The sequence below is a fragment of the Procambarus clarkii genome, chromosome 15 (assembly GCF_040958095.1).
Source record: "Procambarus clarkii isolate CNS0578487 chromosome 15, FALCON_Pclarkii_2.0, whole genome shotgun sequence".
Taxonomy (NCBI): domain Eukaryota; kingdom Metazoa; phylum Arthropoda; class Malacostraca; order Decapoda; family Cambaridae; genus Procambarus; species Procambarus clarkii.
In genome coordinates, this window is record NC_091164.1 from 23818106 (window position 1) to 23833116 (window position 15011).

The window sequence follows — 15011 nt, forward strand, 5'->3', positions numbered from 1 at the left end:
CTGGTTCATGTGTTGTGTTGTGTTGCCGTGAAGGATCACTGGTTCATGTGTTGTGTTGCCGTGAAGGATCACTGGTTCATGTGTTGTGTTGCCGTGAAGGATCACTGGTTCACGTGTTGTGTTGCCGTGAAGGATCACTGGTTCATGTGTTGTGTTGCCGTGAAGGGTCACTGGTTCATGTGTTGTGTTGCCGTGAAGGATCACTGGTTCATGTGTTGTGTTGCCGTGAAGGGTCACTGGTTCATGTGTTGTGTTGCCGTGAAGGATCACTGGTTCATGTGTTGTGTTGCCGTGAAGGGTCACTGGTTCATGTGTTGTGTTGTGTTGTGTTGCCGTGAAGGATCACTGGTTCCTGTGTTGTGTTGTGTTGTGTTGCCGTGAAGGATCACTGGTTCCTGTGTTGTGTTGTGTTGTGTTGCCGTGAAGGATCACTGGTTCCTGTGTTGTGTTGTGTTGTGTTGCCGTGAAGGATCACTGGTTCCTGTGTTGTGTTGTGTTGTGTTGCCGTGAAAGATCACTGGTTCCTGTGTTGTGTTGTGTTGCCGTGAAGGATCACTGGTTCCTGTGTTGTGTTGCCGTGAAGGATCACTGGTTCATGTGTTGTGTTGCCGTGAAGGATCACTGGTCCATGTGTTGTGTTGCCGTGAAGGATCACTGGTTCATGTGTTGTGTTGTGTTGCTGTGAAGGATCACTGGTTCATGTGTTGTGTTGCCGTGAAGGGTCACTGGTTCATGTGTTGTGTTGCCGTGAAGGGTCACTGGTTCATGTGTTGTGTTGCCGTGAAGGATCACTGGTTCATGTGTTGTGTTGCCGTGAAGGGTCACTGGTTCATGTGTTGTGTTGCCGTGAAGGATCACTGGTTCATGTGTTGTGTTGTGTTGCCGTGAAGGATCACTGGTTCATGTGTTGTGTTGCCGTGAAGGATCACTGGTTCATGTGTTGTGTTGCCGTGAAGGATCACTGGTTCATGTGTTGTGTTGCCGTGAAGGATCACTGGTTCATGTGTTGTGTTGCTGCGAAGGATCACTGGTTCATGTGTTGTGTTGCCGTGAAGGATCACTGGTTCATGTGTTGTGTTGCCGTGAAGGGTCACTGGTTCATGTGTTGTGTTGCCGTGAAGGATCACTGGTTCATGTGTTGTGTTACTGTGAAGGATCACTGGTTCATGTGTTGTGTTGCCGTGAAGGATCACTGGTTCCTGTGTTGTGTTGCCGTGAAGGATCACTGGTTCATGTGTTGTGTTGCCGTGAAGGATCACTGGTTCATGTGTTGTGTTGTGTTCCCGTGAAGGGTCACTGGTTCATGTGTTGTGTTGCCGTGAAGGATCACTGGTTCCTGTGTTGTGTTGCCGTGAAGGATCACTGGTTCATGTGTTGTGTTGCCGTGAAGGATCACTGGTTCATGTGTTGTGTTGTGTTGCCGTGAAGGGTCACTGGTTCATGTGTTGTGTTGCCGTGAAGGATCACTGGTTCCTGTGTTGTGTTGCCGTGAAGGATCACTGGTTCATGTGTTGTGTTGCCGTGAAGGGTCACTGGTTCATGTGTTGTGTTGTGTTGCCGTGAAGGATCACTGGTTCCTGTGTTGTGTTGCCGTGAAGGATCACTGGTTCATGTGTTGTGTTGCCGTGAAGGATCACTGGTTCATGTGTTGTGTTGCCGTGAAGGATCACTGGTTCCTGTGTTGTGTTGTGTTGCCGTGAAGGATCACTGGTTCCTGTGTTGTGTTGCCGTGAAGGATCACTGGTTCAAGGCTTGTATGTTTTCCAGCGACAATTATTTATTAAATTAAAACTTTCTCTCACTCTCCTTCCCTTGAGTTCTCCCTCTCTCCCTCCCTCTCTCCCTCCCTCTCTCTCTCCCTCCATCCCTCCCTCCCTCCATCCCTCCCTCCCTCCCACCCTCCCTCCCTCCCTTTCTCCCTCCCTCCCTCCCTTTCTCCCTCCCTCCCTCCCTCCCACCCTCCCTCCCTCCCTCTCTCCCTCCCTCTCTCTCTCCCTCCCTCCCTTTCTCCCTCCCTCCCTCCCTCCCTTTCTCCCTCCCTCCCTCCCTCCCTCCCAATCCCTCCCTCCCACCCTCCCTTTCTCCCTCCCTCCCTCCCTCCCTCCCTCCCTCCCTCCCTCTCTCTCTCCCTCTCTCTCTCCCTCCGTCCCTCCCTCCCTCCCTCCCTCCCTCTCCCGCCCTCCCTCCCTCTCTCCCTCTCTCTCCCCCTCCCTCTCTCCCTCCGTCCCTCCCTCCCTCCCTCCCTCCCTCCCTCCCTCCCTCCCTCTCTCCCTCTCTCCCTCTCTCCCTCCCTCCCATTCTCTATCCGTCACATCTCTCTCCCTCATATTGTTCTTCTCTCTCATTCTCTCTACCTCCCCCATCCTCTCCTCTCCCCCTTCCATTCCCTTTCTTTCCCTCACTCTTTGAATCAACTTTTGAATGATCGTTATTGACATTCAATCACCGCTATAGACGTTCCTTACCATTCATCACCTTCCTGTCTCTCGCCTATTCTTCTCCTCGCCACTTCCCAATCACTTGGGCTGGACGGTAGAGCTTCATGCTGGTCGGTGTTCAATCACCGACCATCCAAGTGGTTGGGCACCATTCCTTCCCTCCGTCCCATCCCAGTTCCTTGTCTTCATTCCTTCCCAGTGCTATATAGTCGTAATGTCTTGGCGCTTTCTCCTGGTAAATCACTTCCTCCCCTTTATGAATTCAGACGCTAGTCCGCCTCATCCACACTAGCCCCCTGGCTAGTCATCCACCAGCCCCCGGGCTAGTAATCCACCAGCCCCCTGGCTAGTCATCCACCTGCTCCCGGGCTAGTCATCCACCAGCCCCCGGGCTAGTCATCCACCAGCCCCCTGGCTAGTCATCCACCAGCCCCCTGGCTAGTCATCCACCAGCCCCCAGGCTAGTCATCCACCAGCCCCCAGGCTAGTCATCCACCAGCCCCCTGGCTAGTTGTCCACCAGCCCCCTGGCTAGTCATCCACCAGCCCCCGGGATAGTCATCCACCAGCCCCCGGGCTAGTCATCCACCAGCCCCCTGGCTAGTCATCCACCAGCCCCCAGGCTAGTCATCCACCAGCCCCCTGGCTAGTCATCCACCAGCCCTTGGGCTAGTCATCCACCAGCCCCCTGGCTAGTCATCCACCAGCCCCCGGTCTAGTCATCCACCAGCCCCCTGGCTAGTCATCCACCAGCCCCCGGGCTAGTCATCCACCAGCCCTCGGCCTAGTCATCCACCAGCCCTCGGGCTAGTCATCCACCAGCCCTCGGCCTAGTCATCCACTAGCCCTCGGGCTGGTCATCCACCAGCCCTCGGCCTAGTCATCCACCAGCCCTCGGGCTAGTCATCCACCAGCCCTCGGGCTAGTCATCCACCAGCCCTCGGGCTAGTCATCCACCAGCTCTCGGGCTAGTCATCCACCAGCCCTCGGGCTAGTCATCCACCAGCCCTCGGGCTAGTCATCCACCAGCCCTCGGGCTAGTCATCCACCAGCCCTCGGGCTAGTCATCCACCAGCCCTCGGGCTAGTCATCCACCAGCCCTCGGGCTAGGTCATCCACCAGCCCTCGGGCTAGTCATCCACCAGCCCTCGGGCTAGTCATCCACCAGCCCTCGGGCTAGTCATCCACCAGCCCTCGGGCTAGTCATCCACCAGCCCTCGGGCTAGTCATCCACCAGCCCTCGGGCTAGTCATCCACCAGCCCTCGGGCTAGTCATCCACCAGCCCTCGGGCTAGTCATCCACCAGCCCTCGGGCTAGTCATCCACCAGCCCTCGGCCTAGTCATCCACCAGCCCTCGGGCTAGTCATCCACCAGCCCTCGGGCTAGTCATCCACCAGCCCTCGGGCTAGTCATCCACCAGCCCTCGGGCTAGGTCATCCACCAGCCCTCGGGCTAGTCATCCACCAGCTCTCGGGCTAGTCATCCACCAGCCCTCGGGCTAGTCATCCACCAGCCCTCGGGCTAGTCATCCACCAGCCCTCGGGCTAGTCATCCACCAGCCCTCGGGCTAGTCATCCACCAGCCCTCGGGCTAGTCATCCACCAGCCCTCGGGCTAGTCATCCACCAGCCCTCGGGCTAGTCATCCACCAGCCCTCGGGCTAGTCATCCACCAGCCCTCGGCCTAGTCATCCACCAGCCCTCGGCCTAGTCATCCACCAGCCCTCGGCCTAGTCATCCACCAGCCCTCGGGCTAGTCATCCACCAGCCCTCGGCCTAGTCATCCACCAGCCCTCGGGCTAGTCATCCACCAGCCCTCGGCCTAGTCATCCACCAGCCCTCGGGCTAGTCATCCACCAGCCCTCGGGCTAGTCATCCACCAGCCCTCGGCCTAGTCATCCACCAGCCCCCGGGCTAGTCATCCACCAGCCCTCGGGCTAGTCATCCACCAGCCCTCGGGCTAGTCATCCACCAGCCCTCGGGCTAGTCATCCACCAGCCCTCGGCCAAGTCATCCACCAGCCCTCGGGCTAGTCATCCACCAGCCCTCGGGCTAGTCATCCACCAGCCCTCGGGCTAGTCATCCACCAGCCCTCGGGCTAGTCATCCACCAGCCCTCGGCCTAGTCATCCACCAGCCCTCGGGCTAGTCATCCACCAGCCCTCGGGCTAGTCATCCACCAGCCCTCGGCCTAGTCATCCACCAGCCCTCGGGCTAGTCATCCACCAGCCTCCGATAATTGAGAAAAACTTCTTACAATCGCGGGTCATAACGTGTTGAGAATCCCCAAAAAACAGACCCTAAAAAAGCAAGGCCCCAAAAGCAAGGCCCCAAAAGCAAGGCCCCAAAAGCAAGGCCCCAAAAGCAAGGCCCCAAAAGCAAGGCCCCAAAAGCAAGGCCCCAAAAGCAAGGCCCCAAAAGCAAGGTCCCAAAAGCAAGGCCCCAAAAGCAAGGCCCCAAAAGCAAGGCCCCAAAAGCAAGGCCCCAAAAGCAAGACCCCAAAAGCAAGGCCCCAAAAGCAAGGCCCCAAAAGCAAGGCCCCAAAAGCAAGGCCCCAAAAGCAAGGCCCCAAAAGCAAAGCCCCAAAAGCAAGGCCCCAAAAGCAAGGCCCCAAAAGCAAGGCCCCAAAAGCAAGGTCCCAAAAGCAAGGCCCCAAAAGCAAGGCCCCAAAAGCAAGGCCCCAAAAGCAAGGCCCCAAAAGCAAGGCCCCAAAAGCAAAGCCCCAAAAGCAAGGCCCCAAAAGCAAAGCCCCAAAAGCAAGGCCCCAAAAGCAAGGCCCCAAAAGCAAGGCCCCAAAAGCAAGGCCCCAAAAGCAAGGCCCCAAAAGCAAGGCCCCAAAAGCAAGGCTCCAAAAGCAAGGCCCAAGATAAAGCAAGCACATGAATAAACAAGTAGATACCTAGAAACACACAGATAAAGCACAATCAACTAATCACTGATACAACCTGAAGGGACAGAGCATTATAGAAGCACTGACCCCCTCCCCCCCACCTCAAAAAAATACAGACTAAGTCAAAACCGAAAGACAAACAGAGACTAAGGACCTCGACTCAGCCTAAAAAAAATAAAGACAGGCTAGGCACTAAGACAGTCACAGACCGAACCTAGAGAATGACACAGAAGGTTAACACATTTTTAGATTATTACCTAGGAAGAAAGAAAACCTCGAGAGAGAGACACACAGACTTCAATATAAACACAGTCTAAGACAGGCCCAAAATGACTGGCAAGCAACATAGACAAAGAACATTGCAAGAGAGAAAGATCGGCAGATACAGACAGAACCATAAGGGAGCCATAGATTTCAAGACTTCAAGAGAGAGACAAAGAGTAAGTCAGACACAGACATAGTCCGAATCCTCATCATTCAAGACAGAGACAGACAGACAGCCTTGCAGCAAGAAGACTATATGTGAGAGAGAGAAGCTGGAGTCTGACAGCCGCTAACGACAGTTTTGTTGGAGACAATTCTCCGGTTAACATTTCGTTAACCTCCCAGAAACATTTTCAACCACAACTCTTTCTCCAAATTTCCGTCCGCGACTCTTACGCCAATATTTCTGCCAAGGATACATCGGAAAAATTTACGCCAAGAGAGACTCCCTCGCCAATATATATATGACAAGAGTATCTCATAAATATCTGAGCCAAGAGTACTTCTATTCTTCTCCCAAGACCACCTCGCCAATATTTCAGCCAAATCTCCGTCGCCAATGTTTCTGCCAAGACTATCCTATCCATTCCCCTTCTATTACTATTCATGTTCGCGCTCTATCCCAATTTCTATGTTCAAAACCTTTTGCTCTGAAAATTGTGCTGCAGATTTAGTCTCCATTAGGGATTTAGGGAGCCGGTCGGCCGAGCGGACAGCACGCTGGACTTGTGATCCTGTGGTCCTGGGTTCGATCCCAGGCGCCGGCGAGAAACAATGGGCAGAGTTTCTTTCACCCTATGCCCCTGTTACCTAGCAGTAAAATAGGTACCTGGGTGTTAGTCAGCTGTCACGGGCTGCTTCCTGGGGGGTGGAGGCCTAGTCGAGGACCGGGCCGCGGGGACACTAAAAAAGCCCCGAAATCATCTCAAGATAACCTCCATCACATCGCAGGGGACCATTTCCATATAATACTGGGGTCCATGCCGGTTCTGCTGACAGGAAGTTGTCAAGAGCGAGTGTCGGGAGTCTGGCCGAACCACAATGGTGGTTGACAGCACACTGTGATGAGAGAAAGTGCTTCAGGGCATGGAAGCACAGTGGCGAAGCTTAAGGCGGGTTGAAGCTTATGGTGGGTTGAAGCTTAGGGTGGGTTGAAGCATATGGTGGGTTGAAGCTTTAGGTGGGTTGAACCTTAACGTGGGTTGAAGCTTAAGGTGGGCTGAAGCTTACGGTGGGTTGAAGCTTATGGTGGGTTGAACCTTAAGGTGGATTGAAACTTAAGGTGGGCTGAAGCTTATGGTGGGTTGAACCTTAGGGTGGGTTGAAGCTTATGGTGGGTTGAAGCATAAGGTGGGTTAAGCTTACGGTGGGTTGAAGCTTAGGGTGGGCTGCAGCTTAAGGTGGGTTGAAGCTTAGGGTGGGCTGCAGCTTAAGGTGGGTTGAAGCTTAGGGTGGGTTGAAGTTTACGGTGGGTTGAAGCTTAGGCGTGAGCTGAAGCTTAAGGGGGGTTGAAAATTAAGGCAGGTTGAAGCTTAGGGTGGGCTGAAGCTTAAGGTGGGTTGAAGCTTAAAGTTAAGATGGGTTGAAGCTTAAGGTGGGTTGAAGCTGAAGGCGGGTTGAAGCTTAAGGTGGGTTGAAGCTTAAGGTGGGCTGAAGCTTAAGGTGGATTGAAGCTTAAGGTGGGTTAAAGCTTAAGTTGGGTTGAATCTTAAGGTGGGGTTGAAGCTTAGGGTGGGTTGAAGCTTAAGGTGGGTTGAAGCTTAAGGTGGGTTGAAGCTTAAGGTGGGTTGAAGCTTAAGGTGGGTTGAAGCTTGAGGTGGGTCGATGCTTATGGTGGGTTGAAGCTTAAGGTGGGTTGAAACTAAAGGTGGGCTAAAGCTAATGGTGGGTTGAAGCTTATGGTGGATTGAAGCTTATGGTGGGGTTGAAGTTTAAGGTGGGCTGAAGCTTACGGTAGGTTGAAGCTTATGGTGGATTGAAGCTTAAGGTGGGCTCAAGCTAAAGGTGGGTTGAAGCTTATCGTGGGTTGAAGCTTAAGGTGGGTTGAAGCTTATGGTGAGTTTAAGCTTAAGGTGGGTTGAAGCTGGGTTGAAGCTTAAGGTGGGCTGAAGCTTAAGGTGGGTTGAAGCTGGGTTGAAGCTTAAGGTGGGCTGAAGCTTAAGGTGGATTGACTGTTTCGTTTTTCTCCCCCCTCTTCTCCTATCTGCTTGCCGTTTCCTGCCGACCTTTTGCTCGTTCTGGTTCTTCCATGGACTTCTATTTTGACGCCCGGGTGCTTGAGGAGGCATACTCATGCACCCGTAGAACTGCAGTACCCGACGTCGAGAGCGAGGGGAACCTTTTATTGTCAATCCCCACTTCGTCACTGAACCCGATCTCGACGGACTGTCGGTTTCTTAAGGTGGCGTTTGTGGGGCGTATACTCACGACGCACCCCTAGGAGGCCCCGACAAGATCGGCGATAGCTTCTTGTTGGGTGTCCTGCCTCTAATTGTGGCTCCATGGTGGGTGTGGGGGCACATTCGTGAGTGAATTTTTCTTTTCGTCACGATGAAAACCCCTGTTTCGGCTGCTTCTAGCTTCCCTTCTCAGGCTCGTGGGGTGGACGACCAAGCCCCCGAGTCGGTCCGTATTGGAAGACCGGGCTCTGTAGCCTCCGCTGCATTGGGCCCCGACCTTGCTCCTCCTTTGGCCTCTCTGACTCCTTCCCCTGGCTCCCTTCCCTCCTCTGTGGTTGGGTCGAGCCCCAAGCCCCCAGTGGTGACTACATCGTCCCCTGGCGCGGCTCCTTCTCTAGTTGTAACTACTGCGCCTTTTAACCCCTCTCTCTCTGGGGGTTCTCACCGCCGTCCTCGTCACGGCCGCCCTCGCTCGATTCCTTCCAGTTCTGCTACCTATCAAGCCTTGTTTGGTCCCGCTTCGTGGGCCAAATATTTTGATCTCCTCCCTCTTGATTCTGCGCCTCCTGACGATTTCTCCCTTCATCGACATCTCATTGATTCCGTGGATGCCTCCATTACTTTCAACCCCACTCGTCTCGGTACACGTGTCGTTGCTGCTCCTTCTCAGGATGCTGCTTCCCGCTTGGCTGCCTTGTCCTGCCTTGGCGAGACCCCCGTTCGGGTCTCGAAAAACGCTCAGTTGAATGCCAGTGTTGGCACTATTTTGCTCCCGCCCCATGTTGCAACCGGTGTTCGGGACCTGCGAGACTGCCACGACGATATTCGACATATCCTCGCTGCCCAGGGCCATTCTATTCTCCAGGTGGACACGTTTACTCGTCCCCCTCGTGGTAGTCGCCGTCAACCCCTCCGGGTTGTGAAGATTACCTTTGATGGTAGGACCCTTCCACCCTCTGTCATTCTTGCTGGTGCCAGGTGCTCTGTCCAGGAGTACATTCCTTCTCCTCGGCTCTGCAACAAGTGCTGGAGGTTTGGGCATGGTGCCCTCCGCTGCTCCGGGACTGTCTCTCTCTGTCCTTTGTGTGGTGGCGAAGGTCACTCTAAGTCGGAGTGCACTTCTCCCCAGGCTCGTTGCCTCAACTGCGGTGAGGCCCATCCTACCTTCTCCCGTGCGTGTGTCCATTACAAGCTTGAGGCAGCCGTCCTCAACCTGAAGCACCGGGAGCGTTTATCTTTTCCTGAGGCGAGGCGCCAGGTTCGCCGGCTCCCGCCTTATGCTAATATCTCTTATGCTCGCGTGTTGCGCTCTTCCTCTCCTCGTCCTTCCCGCCTTCCTCAGACTCACAACCGTTTCCGGGCCTTGGACCCTGATGCGCCCACTGCCCCCTCCTCTGTTCCTTCGGGTTCTCTCCCGAAGGATCCTCCTCCTGGTCCTCTGTCTGGGGTTCCCCTTCCTTCTACCCGGTCTGTCGTGTCTTCTGTGTCTTCTTCCTCGTCCCCCTCCGGTCCTCCTTCCCATCCTCTTCCTCCATCTATCAGCTCTCCCCACCGCCTGTCGGTGCGGGCAGATGTCCATCGCTCTCCTACCGGCCGTCGTGTGTGCTCTCGTTCGGCTTCTCCGGTTGAGACACTGGAATCCGTTGCCCGGTACGTAGTTGCTGGGACACCGGTCTCTTTAAGTCAGAAGCGTAAGCCTGGCTCCTCTCCTTCCTCTTCCCCGGCGGGTAAGAAGGCTTCGCTTTCTTCCTCAGCTCCTCCTTCTGGCTCTGTTGCTCCTTCCCCTCCTGTTTCAGTGCTTGCACCCCCTGTTCCTGCTATGGAGGTTTCTTTGGACCCTGCTTCCCTTTCGGTTGCTGCTCTTGCTGGGGTGCGCTCCCCTCTTTCTACTCCCCCTCCTCCTGCTGCTGTCCTTGACGGATCCTCTCCGTTGTCTCCTCCTCTTCCTCCTCCTCCTCCTCCTCCGGACCCTGCCCGCCCGCCTCTGATCTGTTCTCCCGTTTCCTTCCCTCCGTCTTTGCTCAGTTTACCCATGCCCCCTAACCCTGACTTTGCTGACCCTGATCCCGACCCTGATATTCTTTAACGTGCTCTGTTGCTCTTTCGCCTTTGTTTCTTCCTTGTTCTCTGTTTTTGTCCTTTCTCTTCTCGTCGTTGTCCATTCTTCAATGGAACGTTCGAGGTTATTACGCCAATTTCCTCGAACTCCAACTTCTGGTTTCGCGGTTTTCGCCCCTTTGTGTCTGTCTCCAGGAGCCAATGCTTGGTGCTCGTCCTGGTCGTTTTCGTGGCTATTCCTTTCTCTCCCCCCCCCCCCAGCCATTGCTGGGGCTTCTAATTCTTCTGCTCTCTTGATTCGGGCTGATGTTCCCTTTGTTCCTTTACTTTTTCCTTCGCCTCTCCATTGTTCTGCTGCTCGTATCTTTGTGGGGAAATGGTACACAGTTTGTTCCATTTATCTCCCCCCGAGTGTCCCGCTCTCTCTTCCTGATTTGAAACACCTCCTAGACTCCTTGCCGGAGCCTGTGCTCCTGCTGGGTGACTTCAATTGTCGTCATTCTCTTTGGGGTGACGTTCTGACGAATACCCGGGGTCGCCTCCTTGAGCCGTTTCTCCTCTCTTCTTCCCTGTCTCTTCTGAATTCTGGTGAGCCCACTCATTTGGATTCTCGAACTCGCACCCTTTCTTGTCTTGATCTTTCTCTCTGCTCTTCTTCTCTTTACTTAGATTTCACGTGGCAGGTTCTTGATGACCTCCATGGAAGTGATCATTTCCCCATCCTTGTTTCCTTTTTCTCTTTTCGCCCTTCCCTCTCTTTCCCTAGGTGGCAGTTTGCTAAGGCGGACTGGACCCTATTTTCCCTCAGTGCTACTCTCTCTGACCTCTCCCTTCTGCCCCTCTCTCGCGCTCTCCTCCTTTTTCATGACACTGTCTTCGACGCTGCCCTCCGCTCTATTCCTCGCTCTTCCTCTCGGGGTCCACGGAAGTGCGTTCCCTGGTGGAATGCGGACTGTGCTCGGGCTATCCGCTGTAAGCGTGCAGCCTGGAAGAAGCACCGCCGTAGGCAGACGACCGATTCTTTTCTTTTCTTTCGGAAAGCAAGTGCGGTGGCCCGTAGGGCCATCCGTACGGCTAAACGTGAATGTTGGGCATCTTATGTCTCGACAATTACGTCCGAAACCCCTCTGGCCCAGATCTGGAAGCGTATCCGCAAGATAGCGGGTAAGTTCGTTCCCGATGTTTCACCGGTCCTTCACCTCCATGGTACTCTTGTGGCGGACCCGTTGCAGGTCGCTTCCGAACTGGGTTCCCACTTTTCTTCTGTTAGCTCTGGTCTACATCTTCCCCAATCTTTCCTTCTTCGTAAACCTGTCCTTGAGTCTCGTCCTTTAGATTTCTGCACTCATCTTCAGCTTCCCTATAATGATCCCTTCTCTCTCTCTGAACTTCGTTCTGCCCTGGCCCTCTGCGGTTCTACGGCGGCGGGCTCCGATGGTATTCATTATGAGATGCTTCGCCATCTCCCTCCGAGCACGTCTCAGTATTTACTGAGTCTGTATAATCGGATCTGGGAGTCGTCGTCAGTCCCTGAGGACTGGCTCGATGCCGGTGTCCTCCCTGTTCGCAAACCGGGGTCTCTGGGTACTTCCCCTAAGGACTTTCGCCCTATTGCTCTCACAAGTTGTGTCTGCAAACTCTTTGAACGTATGGTTAACGTTCGTCTGATGTGGTTCCTGGAACACCATCACCTCCTCTCCCCTTCTCAATTTGGTTTCCGCAAGTGCCGCAGCACGACAGATGTCCTGGTGAACTTGGAGGTCTATATTCGTACTGCTTTTGCTGCGAAGACCTCCGTTGTTGCCGTCCTTTTTGACCTAGAAAAGGCTTACGACACCACTTGGCGTTATCATATCCTATCTCAACTTCATTCTTTTGGCCTTCGTGGTCATCTCCCTCTCTTTCTCCGCAGCTTCCTCTCTCGTCGTTCCTTTCGGGTGCGCCTTGGTACCGCTCTGTCTCCCTCTTTTCAGCAATACGAAGGTGTGCCCCAGGGTAGTGTTCTGAGCACTACTCTTTTTCTGGTTACCCTCAATGGTCTTCTTTCCTCTCTTCCTTCTGGTGTCTTCTCCGCTCTCTATGTCGATGATCTTACCCTTTGTTGTCAGGGTGATGATTCGCCTCTCCTTCAACGCCGGCTTCAACTTGCAATTAATGCCGTGTCGTCTTGGGCCACAGGTCATGGCTTCAAGTTCTCTACTTCTAAGACTTGTGCCATGACTTTTACGCGGAAACGGGTTGTTCTTCGTCCCTCTTTGTCACTTTATGGTCATCCCCTTGAATACAAAGATTCCGCGAAGCTTTTGGGGTTATTCCTTGACACTCGTTTGTCTTGGTCTCCCCATATCTCTTACCTCCGTGTTGAGTGCTCTAAGGCCCTTACCCTCCTTCGGGTCTTGTCCCATACTTCTTGGGGGGCAGATAGGCGCACTCTCCTTGCTTTACATTCCTCTCTCGTCCTGTCTAAGCTCGATTATGGTTGCCCTGCTTACTCGTCTGCTTCTCCTTCTACTCTTCGCCGTCTTGATGCTTTGCACCATACTGGGTTGCGCCTCAGTTCTGGTGCCTTTCGTTCGACTCCCGTCCTTAGCTTGTATGTTGACACTGGCTTCCTGTCTCTCCAGGACCGCCGTGATCGCTACTGTCTTCGCTATCTTGCGCGGTCCTTGCAACATCCTTCCTCTCGCCTCTGTCGTGCTTTAACTTTTACCCCTCCTGCGGTTCCTGTTCCTCTTCACCACCTCCCTCTTTCTGTCCGGTTATCTCGCCTACAGGATTCTCTTTCCGTTCGTATTTCTGGTGTTTCTCCTCGTGTTGTTCCTTCTTTGCCCCCGTGGAGGGTCCCTCTTCCGCGGTTTTGTACATCCTTGACTCGTATCACTAAAGCTTTTACCCCTCCTACGGTTCTAAAACGCCTTTTCCTTGAGCACTTTTCTTCTCACTCCCGCTCCGTTTCTGTCTTCACCGATGGGTCTAAGTCAGCAGACGGTGTTGGCTACTCTGTTGTTTTTGCTGATCGCACTTATATGTGTCGCTTGCCTCCGGAGACTAGCATCTTTACAGCGGAACTTTATGCTATTCTCTATGCTCTTCGTCTCCTGCTTTCTCGTTGTCAGTCTTCCTTTGTGGTTGTTGTTGACTCTCGTAGTGCCCTCATGGCTCTCGGGTGCTTTAATCCAGTTCATCCAGTAGTTGTCGAGATCCAGCATTGGCTGTTTCTCGTTCACAGTAAATTTAAGTCGGTTGAGTTTTGTTGGGTTCCCAGCCATATTGGCGTGTCTTTAAATGAGCGTGCGGATGCTGCCGCTAAGGAAGCTGTCCGCTCTTGTCCCATCTCTCGTAAAGGCATTCCGTATTCCGACTTTTACCCGGTTATCCATTCCTCAGTCCTTACCCGTTGGCAGGCTTCTTGGTTGTCTCTTACTGGTAACAAGCTACGTACTCTTAAATGTTGTGTTTCCTCGTGGCCGTCCTCCTTCCACCGTAACCGGCGGTGGGAAACAGCTCTGGCGAGGTTGCGTATTGGCCATACTCGCTTAACCCATGGTCACTTGATGGAGCGCCGCCCTGCTCCTTATTGTCCTAGTTGCGTTGTCCCTCTTACGGTCGTGCATGTCCTTCTTGAATGTCCTGACTTCCAGGACGAGCGTGTGTCTTGCTTTCCGACCGCCCCTCGCGGTCACCTGTCCCTCGATAGAATTCTTGGTGACTCAGATACTTTTGATATCGTTCGCCTTATGCGTTTTTGTTCTCGTATTGGCATCCTCGGTGATATTTAGCGCCCTCTGATTATTTTGCGTATTTGATGGTGCTACATAGCCTTCCCGGTTTGGTGCCTTCTTTTGATAATTACTTACTTACTTAAGGTGGATTGAAGCTTAAGGTGGGTTGAAGCTTAAGTTGGGTTGAATCTTAAGGTGGAGTTGAAGCTTAGGGTGGGTTGAAGCTTAAGGTGGGTTGAAGCTTATGGTGGGTTGAATCTTAAGGTAGGTCGATGTTGTGGGAAAATCTGGCTGTAGTTTAATACTAATAATATGTATAATTTTATGAATGCAAGATAATGATTAATTCTAAGATAGCTCGAAGGACCAGAATGCGTTATTAAATGATGAATCAGTGGCTTATGGATCTATGATGATATATGAATATATTCTATTAAGCAATGACTGTAAATTCTATATATTCTAGAGCCAGCCTCCCATGACACATTTTGGGGGGGGGTCTTCTCTAAGATTAGTCTATAACATATATTATGTAATAACAATAATAATAATGATAATATACACACACATAGGGAATGAGAAAATATGTAATGCAAGAAATACTGCTGCAAAATAAAGATTAATAATTAATCAATGCAATATCGTATATATATGGACTCTTAAATAATAAAAGTACTATCTACAATGAAAACTGATTAAATCTGAGCTGTGACAGAGGGACGTGGATGCAGTCCACTGTACAACAGTCTGGAAACAGCTTGAGATAGCGATACTTGGAACACGTGAGTGTGTGGCGGTCACACGCTTCCTCAGGGGTGTTGCACCATGCTGCAATAATGATAATTCAAGAATTTCCACTCCAAACTAGTATTCACACACATAAAAGTAATATCTAAATATTTGGAGGGGGAAAGAGCTGCACTTACATGGGGTTAATTTTATCGCCTGCAGCGTTACGACATGGCACCTTCATAAATATTTCTTAATGAGCTCAAACAACAAACAATGAAAGGTAAATGCCTGCCGAACTGGTGTCCGTGATTCTGGTAAGCTGCGTCCTTAATCTGAAGCCCGCCGTGGTGCGGATGCTTGCAGAAATGGAAGATTTGTTGGGACCGCTTCGGAGCACCGTACTGCCAGTTGATCTAATATGGCGCGAGTCCTCTCTCCTTCCTTCCCGAAAGTCGCGCATGCGCATTAGCTCCCAGTAGGGGCTCGAACATAAATTATATTGATTTATTAA